Consider the following 10122-nt stretch of genomic DNA (forward strand, 5'->3'; position numbering starts at 1 on the left):
TACAGGATGCTATTGTATCCAACCTCACTGGCTTGTGGGAAGTGGTAGACGTGCTGCAGGAATATGTAGCACAAATATGCCAGGGAGCAAATTGCACAGAATCCTAGAGTCTGTCATCATTATGATCATCACTCAAAACATCTGAACACCTCTTTATTTGGGGTAATGTGGAGAAGTGAAAAAAGAATAGGCTTTTCGGATCAGACAGAACTCCATTCAAATCCTGGCTCACCTTTCTGTAGTGATGTGACCTTTGTCCATCTTCACTGGCTCTACCTTGAGGTACCTGTAACACATTTATGGAAATCCTGCTTAAATATTATCATCCCAATCATTTCCTGCTATGTTGGAAGCTATCATGGGTAGCTTTTTAGACCTGTATTAGTCAGGGGAGTGCTAGCTGCTGAAACAACCTTCAGTGCTCAGTGGCTTACAGCAAAGGTTTATTTTCCCCCTAAGACACAGTCTGACTGGATGTTTTCAGTAGACTCTCCTGAACGGAATACAGGCTGGCTCCAAAATGAAGGAGCATTCTGCTGGCTCGTGAACAAAGAGAGAGGGAGAGTACAGGGTAGGTCCCAAGGGGCATTTGATGGTCATACCTGCAGGTGGCCCATTTCACTTCCTCCCACATTCCATTCGTCAAAGCCCTGTCACATGACCACAACCTAACTCAAGGGAGGCTAGGAAATGTAGACAGTGCTTGTGCCCAGGAAGAGGAAATGGAAAAGGTGACCCTGTAGCCTGGTAGTGCTACATACTTGTAGCAATCATGAGTAGTGTGGGGCAGAGAACAAAATGTCATCAAGATAAAGCCTAACAGAACTGCCATGCCAGCTGTCCAGGAGATGGTGCCTGACAGAGAGATATCTTTGGCGATCAGAGTTTTCTCATATAGGTTTTCAACTGGGCCAGATCTTACAGGATCTTAGACCAAGTATGTCTGATCCTATCTGGCAGTTTTAAGCTATAAAGAAGGTAGCACAATGAATATTAGAAATGGATCCCATCACTACTGGCATTGCTCTGTGCTGAATCACCCTGTCCCACCATGCCCTGCAGTTTTCCCCTTTGCATTTGGCTCTCAGTGTGCCTACCTTTAGACTTGGTGGTTCATTTTCTCCACTTAGTCACTTTACCTACCAGACTGAATACTTGCCATCACTTCTCTGCCTTTGGTCTTTGCTTTCCTTTCTGGCCCAAATATGGAGCCTTTCTGACTACAGTGGCATTGATTGTCCTAGATAAATAGGTTACCATGTCTAGCCTGGTCCAAGGCGTTAACAACCTCAACAAGGTCCTCGTACGCTCTGCACTCCAATGGTTCTCTTGAATAAAATATAAAGCTGAATGAAAATAAAAACAAAAATAAACAAGTGGGATCTAATTAACCTTAAAGCTTTTGCACAGTAAAGGAAACCATAAACAAAACAAAAAAACAACCCTCAGAATGGGAGAAAATATTTCCAAATTAAGCAACCGACAAGAGATTAATCTCCAAAATATACAAACTGCTCATGTAGCTCAATATAAAAAAAAAATAACCCAATCAAGAAATGGGCAGAAGATCTAAATAGACATTTCTCCAAAGAAGACATACAGATGGCCAAAAAGCACATGAAAAGATGCTCAACATCACTAATAAGAGAAACGTCAATCAAAACTACAATGAGGTATCATCTCACACAGGTCAGAATGGCCATCGTTAAAAAACCTACAAACAGTAAATGATGGAGAGGGCGTGGAGAAAAGGGAACCCTCCTACACTGTTGGTGGGAATGTAAATTGGTACAGCCACTATGGAGAATAGTATGGAGGTTCCTTAAAAAACTAAAAACAGAACTACCATATGACCCAGCAATCCCACTCCTGGGCATATACCCAGAGAAAACCATAATTCAAAAAGACACACATCTAGAGACTGTCATACAGAGTGAAGTAAGTCAGAAAGAGAAAAACAAATATCGTATATTAACGCATATACGTGGAACCTAGAAAAATGGTACAGATGAACCGGTTTGCAGGGCAGAAATAGAGACACAGATGCAGAGAACAATGGGCTTCATTCATAGGGCACCATATTCCAGCTCTGTCCTAATTGCTTGTGATGTGACTCATGGTCCCTGCCTCAAGGAGCCCAGAGAGCAGTAGGGGCAAATTACAAGGGAAAAGGTGTACCTAGTACAGCATTTCCATAGGAACACAAAGAAAGAAGCCCCAAACTCAGCTTTTGAGGGGACAGGCAGAAAATACTGCATGAACGAGGAGGTGACCATTCTTCTGAGTCTGAAGGGTTAGTCTTAGATGCATTGTAGAGGTCATCCCAAGCCTAGTGGGCAGCTGGCCAGCCAGCTTAATAAACTAAATATGAATTCTCCCAAATATGCATATTAAAGCTCCAACAGCTGGCCCACCTTTGAGAAGCTTTTCTCTAACTCTGAGCAAGACCTCGCAGATGGTCAGGATACAAATACTTCTAGTCCAGCAGAAGGCAGCTGTGAGTTCTCCCAGGTACCTATTAGAAAAGCAAAACAGGACTTCCCTGGTGGCGCAGTGGTTAAGAATCCGCCTGCCAATGCAAGGGATATGGATTCGAACCTTGGTCCGGGAAGATCCCACATGCCACGGGGCAACTAAGCCCGTGTGCCACAACTACTGAGCCTGCACTCTAGAGCCTGCGAGCCACAATGACTGAAGCCCACGCGCCTAGAGCCTGTGCTCCGCAACAAGAGAAGCCACCGCAATGAGAAGCCCGCGCGCTGCAACGAAGAGTAGCCCCCGCTCGCTGCAACTAGAGAAAGCCCGTGCGCAGCAACGAAGACCCAGTGCAGCCAAATCTAAAAGTAATTAATTAAAAAAAAAAAAAGAAAAAAGAAAAAAGAAAAAACAAAAGCCCCGAGAGGATGATGTCTAACCTCAGACAAAGCATCCCCTTGGCACTGATGACTTTGGAGTGTGTTTTTGTTTGTTTTTTGAATTTTAGAATTTTATTTATTTATTTTATACAGCAGGTTCTTATTAGTTATCTATTTTATACATATTAGTGTATATATGTTTATACATATTAGTGTATATATGTCAATCCCAATCTCCCAATTCATCACACCACCGCCCTGCCACTTTCCCCCCTTGGTGTCCATACGTTTGTTCTCTACATATGTGTCTCTATGGGGTGTGTTTAAAAGAAGTGAAGTGCTAGTGGTCTGTCTCCCTCCACCTTCTTGCTACGTGTTCTTTCAGGATGCTGTAGGTGGGAAAAGTTGATCTCAGTGGTCTAGCCGAGGCTGCCTCCTTTGCAAACCACACAGTGTTCTGTCTACAGAGGAAATCAGCATTTTGGGTGCCTGTACTCAGTCCTGCTTAGGGTTCCAACGATGAGAAATTTCTGCGACCCAAAAGGAGCCTGTTTCGATAATCTGCATGAGCTTACCCAGAATGCATGCTTGTAGGGACCATCTGTTTTTTTTTTTCTGCTCTTCAGCATCCCTTTCTCCTTCTTTTGTGAATAGTACCCTGATTCCCCTCCCCATTACGTGGGAAACAGTTCCCCTCCCCCATTACGGGGTCCCCATCCCTGCCAGCTCCAGGGGTGGGGACGTGACTGAGGCCTGCTGGTAACCGAGGCCGTGAGCGTGGATGAGATTGTCTAAGGAGAAGCCGCAAAGTCAGAGGAGGAGAGAACCCCATCATTTAGGGGTTGCGTAGAAGAGGATGAGTCTGCAAAGAACGGAGAAGGAGCAGTCAGAGAGGTAGGACTGAGACCAGGAGAGTCATGCGATGTCATGGAAGCCCGTGGACCAGAGTGCTTTAAGGAGGAAGAAGTGACCAATAGTGTCAAGTACTCCTGGGGAGTCAAAGGAGCTGAGGATTGAAACACATCCATGCGCTTTTCGACATGGAGGCAGGGGTGACCTGAGGGTCATTTCTGTGGAGGAGGGATGGAATAGAAGGGGAAGCAGAAGTGGAGAGAGGAAATACTGACAATTCTGTAGCTGAGAAAGACAGGAGATAGGGTGGTGGGCTAGAGGGATCCATGTAGGCTTTTTCCTTCTTTCTCTTTCTTCCTTCTTTTTTTTTTTTTTTTTTTTTTTTTAACATATGAGACACTTATGCATGTTTAAAACCACAGTAATCATCTAGTTGAGAAGGAGTAATTCAACACTCTGGGGAGAGATGGGATAATTGAGGTTCTTGAAAAAAAGAGAATCCCCGAGCGAGAATACTGTTTAGTGCATTTCCCACATTTACCTGATGGACCATCCCCCTTCAGGCAGAGTTTAATTAGTGTTCTACAGGGAGCACTGTGGCCCAAATTAGGTCAAGGGCCTATCCTCAAATCAAGGCCACACTTTGGCTGCAGTCAATCAGGATCCTGTCCTCAGGAGCTGGGGGTGGGCTCAACTCCACGCAAACTAAACATCTGAGAACGAGGAAGGGTTAAGTTGTAGAAAGGACCACTAACCCGGCTGAAGATGGGGAAGATGGAATTACCAGGCGTCGTATTTTCCCTCCTGGTACTCTTCCTAATGAAGATCCTTACATTGAATCCCACTAAAACTTTAGTATATGGAGGTAGAATGTTCAAGGGATATGGTCAATAAAATTAAAAAAAGTAAAAAAGTAAATCAACTATACTTCAGTAAAATTTTAAAATACAGATATGGTTTAAACCCCTTGTCTGTAGAATTCAGTGTAGTGAGGGGTCAAAAGTTGGCTAATTCTAGGGTTCTTTCCTATCTCCAGAGACACAGTAAAACATCTAAAACCACTGTTAGTAATCTGAGAAGATCCCCACCTCAGGAAGCATGCTCTGGCCTGTTAAAATCAGAGATGATTTAGGAGCTAAACAAGCCCCAGCCCCCTGGAATGACTGTGCATTTATTAACCCAACAGTTCCAGCTGTGGAGACTTAATTGAAGGAGGAAAGATAGAAACCATGTTGGGCAAATGTCTGGGTAATGCCCACTTTACGTGTCTTGTATTAGCTGAGGAGAATCACAAAAGATTCAGCGTATGGTGCAAGGTTGATTTGAGTCTCCGAGGTCCTCAAGATTGCTTCTTCCTTCCTCGGGTGATGGTACTACTTGGTGCGGACTTCTTCCCACCCTGCCTCAATTCAGCAAACACTCATGGGCACCTACTATGTGCAAGTTGCCATGCTGTGTGCTGCTATGTACTGTAGTAACATCGTCTTTTGCTGTTTACAAAGCACTTTCCTACATATGATCTCAATTTAGTGATTCTGAGAATTGACTTTGAGTCAGAAAGACCAAAGTGAGGATGGGTTCATCCACTTATTATTTTTTTTAAAGGTTTTTATTATTACTTTTTTGCCTGAGCCATGAAGCTTGCAGGATCTTAGTTCCCTGACCAGGGATTGAAACTGCACCCTTGGCAGTGAAAGCACCGAGTCCTAACCACTGGACCGCCAGGAAATTCCTTGTCCACTTATTATCTGTGTGAACTTAGGCAAGTCATTTAACTAAGCTTCAACTTCCTCTTCTACAGAATGGTAATAATAGGAATTCCTAGCGCAAAGGACTGTTGGGAAGACTCAGTGAGATAATACATGAAAAGAGCTTAGCACATAGTAAGCACTCAATTAAAAGTTGCCATTACTTTATTATTCATTCTTGGTCCACTTATTCACACAATAATCCTATGATGCAGATGCTATTATCTTATTTCACAGAACTTCACTGAACACCTATTATGTTCCAGGTGCTGAAGACCCACAGTGACTAAAACAGCATTTAGATACAGAAAAGAAGGGACCCCAGAACTGAGCCCTCAGCAAAGGAAGCGGAGGCATCAAAGGGAACTCAGAGGAACCCTGAATGCCAAGAGAGGTGTAACAAGGAGGAGAGCGGCCAACTGTAATAATGTCAAGAGGTCAGGGACTTACCTGGTGGTCAAGTGGCTAAGACTCCGCGCTCCCAGTGCAGGGGGCCCGGGTTTGATACCTGGTCGTCTAACTAAGATCCTGCATGCCGCAACTAAAGATCCCGCACGCGGCAATGAAGATCCCACGTGCCACTACTAAGACTGGCACAGCCAAATAAATATTTAAAAAAATAATAATACCAAGAGGTCAGCAGTAAGACAAGGCCCCGAAGTGACCACTGGCTTCTGCATCATGGAGTTTCCAAATCAACAGGTGGAGGCAGAAACTCGAGCCTGACTGATTTAAGGAGAAACTGGAGTTGATGTGGAAACAGCCACTGCAGAGAACTCTGGTTTTGTTGCTAAGGGGAGCAAATAAATGGGGGAGTGGCTGGAAGGAGATGTGGGATCAAAGAGCTTTTTGTTGTTAAAAACATTTTTTTAGAATATTGGTGAATTTTTTAAAGCAGGTGGGAATGATCCAGGATAGGGGGAGAAATGAGTGACTAAGGAAGGGAATCCAGAGTAAGGAACTAGAAGTATATTCAATAGCCTGTGATGAACCATAATGGAAAAGAATGTATATGTATGTGCAATGAAGTCACTTTGCTGTACAGCAGAAATTAACACAACATTGAAAATCACCTATATGTAAATAAAATAAAGTTTTAAAAAAGCACAGGGAACTATATTCAGTATCTTATAATAACCTATAATGGAAAAGAATTGAAAAAAGGCATATATATATACGTGTAAGTGATTCACTTTGCTGTACATCTGAAACTAACACAATATTGTAAACCAACGATACTTCAATTAAAAAAAGCAAGCAGGGAAGGCAGAAAACCTGGGCAAGATGCAGATATTTGGTAGAGGAGAGGGTTCCTGTCTGACTCTATCATGTCTGTGAAGTATGAGGCAAGCTCATCTGCTTAGAGTGAAGGATGAGAAGGGGACAAAGGAAGAAGATTGAAAAACCATCCTTGTAGAGTGTGGGGAATTGAATACAGCAGGAAAATACAGTAGGAAGGTTAGGCAGGACTGAGGGTTCAGTTGAAATTCATGGACGTCAACTTAAAGTGACATCTGCCAGTTTTAATTTTCCAGCAATATTCAGATATTCTGATACAGGTAAAGAGTAGGGGAAGAGCTGGGTTTAACTAGAGCTGGGCAAGCTAGAAGAAAAGAGAGGGGCAAAGGGGTTATGGGGTTTTGCAAGGAAGTGAGTATATTGATTATGACTGAATGGGTGAGGAGGGCAGTGAGTACCAGTGGGAAAATAAATGCAAAAATCCGGCAGAGTCAAAAGATTTGCAGGTCTGGATGAGGTTGAAGAAATGCTTGTGTGTGATACTGCAGTAAAGATGTTAGAGTCAGATTTGAGATTTTGTGATTGTGTTTTCTGAGATAGTGAAATTCCTGGTGAGAATAAGTCTGCTTTAAGACCATGGGAGTTGGGTATTTGGGGGCGGGGGAACTCAATGGTGGGGAAGAAATCGGTGAGAAGTCAATAAGATTTCTCATGAAAGGGAACCCTCCTACACTGTTGGTGGTAATGTAAATTGGTGCAGCCATTATGGAAAAAAGCGTGGAGGTTCCTTCAAAAACTAAAACTAGAATTACCACATGATCCAGCAATCCCACTCCTGGGCATATATCCAGAGAAAACTGTAATTTGAAAAGATACATGCACCCCAATGTTCATAGCAGCACTATTCACAAAAGCCAAGACATGGAAGCAACATAAATGTCCATCGACAGATGAATGGATAAAGAAGATCTGGTGTACACACACACACACACACACACACACTCATACACACACACAGGAATATTGTTCAGCCATCAAAAAGAACAAGGGACTTCCCTGGCAGTCCAGTGGTTAAGCCTCTGCACTTCCACTGCAGGGGGCTCCGGTTCGATCCCTGGTCGGGGAACTAAGATCTCGCATGCTGTGTGGCACGGCCAAAAAAAAAAGAACAAAATAATGTCATTTGCAGCAGCAATATGGATGGACCTAGAGATTATCCTACTAAGTGAAGTAAGTCAGACAGAGGAAGACAAATGCCATATGATATCACTTGGATGTGGAATCTAAAATATGATACAAATGAACTTATTTACAATAGAAACAGACTCACAGAAAACAAACTCATGGTTACCAAAAGGGAAAGGGGAGGAGAGATAAACTAGGAGTTTGGGATTAGCAGATACAAACTACTATATATAAAATAAACAACAAGGTCCTACTGTATAGCACAGGGAACTACATTCAATATCTTGTTATAAACTCTAATGAAAAAGAATACCTATGTGTATAACTAAATCACTTTGCTGTATACCAGAAACTAACACAACATTGTAAATCAACTATACTTCAATTAAAAATAAAGAAAAAAATAAGATATCTCATGGATTATGCTTACAGATGCTCAAGTCATAAGGTAAGGTGCAGGAGGTGAGGTGGAGGTCAGTTCATGAGAAAAAGGAGGGGTGGCAGGTTGAAAAATATGATAGTGTGAACTCCAAGGAGATTAGGTTTTGGAAAGAGGAAAGAAGAAACAGTACTAAAAATATTAATGGCGTTTGCCTCCTACCCACAGGCCCTCAAAGGCAGCTGTGTTTAATGCCACATGCCCCCATGCTCACAGCAACAGTTGACCGGTCAAGGGGTGGGATCTGACCTGTGGGCAGCCAATCTGTGGGCTGGCCAGTGACCTGTCCAATGAGATGTCATCATTAAAAGATGAGTTAACTGGATTCTGTCTTGGGATTTGAACTATGAAACACAAAAGAATCTGCCAGTTAATAGAATGAGCTGATGCAGAGAATAAAGGAGGGACAAAGGTCACCAGGCTGAACCCCATGCCGGTTGAAATGTTGAGGGAATAGGGCTATAAGCAAGCTGAGGATGCCAGACAGTCAAAAATGCAGCAGATGCATCAAAAGCAGCAGAAATGGGGATGTGTGAGAGAGATGGAGTAACCTGTCTCTGAGTTCTGGGTTGGTTCCTGAGTCCGCTTATTATGTGGGAACTTAAAGGTTTCTGAGGAGGGAAGCGACATAATCAGACCTGGGGTTATGAGTGTGGGCTCTGGTCCCAGACTGCCTGGCTTTGAAAAAATTAGCTGTGTGATCTCAGGCAGGTTACTTAACCTCTCTGTGCCTCAGTTTCCTCATCTGTAAAATAGAAATAACAGCACTGCCCTCATAGGGTTGTAAGGAGGATTAAATGAGAAAATACAGGTAATGCATTTTGAATAGCAAGGCTTCCTTTCAATCTTATTTTCTTCATTTAAACAGTTCAAATGTCACTTCTTTCACAAAACTTTCCTTCATGCTTTTATCTCTTAGCTTCCAGGAGGGACACTACCTTCTTCCCTCCTCCTAGGTCACTAGGTCTTCTTCCCTCCTCCTAGGTCACTACTCCTTCTCAGGCTCCTTGCTGGTTCCTCTTTCTCTTCTTGACCTCTTCTCTCTACGTTGATCTCCTAAGCGAGCTCACCTAGGTGTCTCGTGCTTTTAAGTACCTCAGAATATCATTTATTAGCTGACAGTTCTCATAAATTTATCACCAACTCCAAACTTTCATATCTGATTACTTGACATCTCTATTTAAGTCTCCAAAAGACATCTCAAACATAACTTGCCCCAAACTGACTGTTACCAGCTCCTCCCCCTAAAAACACCTAAACCCCTGCTCCTCCCCCTACAATCTTCCACAGATCAATCAATGGCAAATCCTTCCAGTGCTGATGCTGCTAAAAATCTTAGCATCATCCGACTCCTTTCTTTTCTTCTTCTCATGCCCACTAAGCATCTGTGTCTCTCTGCTGTGTGACCTTGGTTTTACCTCCCCGGGCCTCTGAGGATTAAATGAGTTATTATTTGTAAAGTGCATAACAACATCCATCACACAGAAAGCCTCATATAAGTGCTTTTGAAATAAATAAAAAATGCCTTCAATACAGAAAGAGCTTTCTAACAGCCCTAGTCCCCCTACAGTCCATTCAGAACACAGCAATCTCCTGATCCTTTGATAGGCCAGCCCAGATCCTGTCACTGCTCTGCACCTCTTTGACCTCAGCTCCTGGGGCTCTCCCCTTGCTCAGTCTGGGCCAGCCACCTCTGCCTCCTTGTGCCACCCACACATCAGGGACTGTCCCCATCGGATCTTCGCCCCTGCTATTCCTTGTGCCTCCCTCTGATCAAATGTTAGTTCTCTGCTGGCCCCACTTT

General features: G+C 43.3%; 1 long non-coding RNA gene across 1 annotated transcript; it reads right to left on the reverse strand.

Moving 5' to 3' along the window:
* Positions 1 to 44: 44 nt before the first annotated feature.
* Positions 45 to 8061, reverse strand: LOC114484801 (uncharacterized). Its single transcript, XR_003678125.2, has 3 exons — positions 2415 to 8061; positions 1258 to 1346; positions 45 to 286 (listed from the first exon to the last, which is right to left on the reverse strand). It is a non-coding gene; the product is annotated as an uncharacterized lncRNA (long non-coding RNA).
* Positions 8062 to 10122: the final 2061 nt, after the last annotated feature.

The sequence above is a fragment of the Physeter macrocephalus genome, unplaced genomic scaffold, assembly GCF_002837175.3.
Source record: "Physeter macrocephalus isolate SW-GA unplaced genomic scaffold, ASM283717v5 random_35, whole genome shotgun sequence".
Classification (NCBI taxonomy): Eukaryota; Metazoa; Chordata; class Mammalia; order Artiodactyla; family Physeteridae; genus Physeter; species Physeter macrocephalus.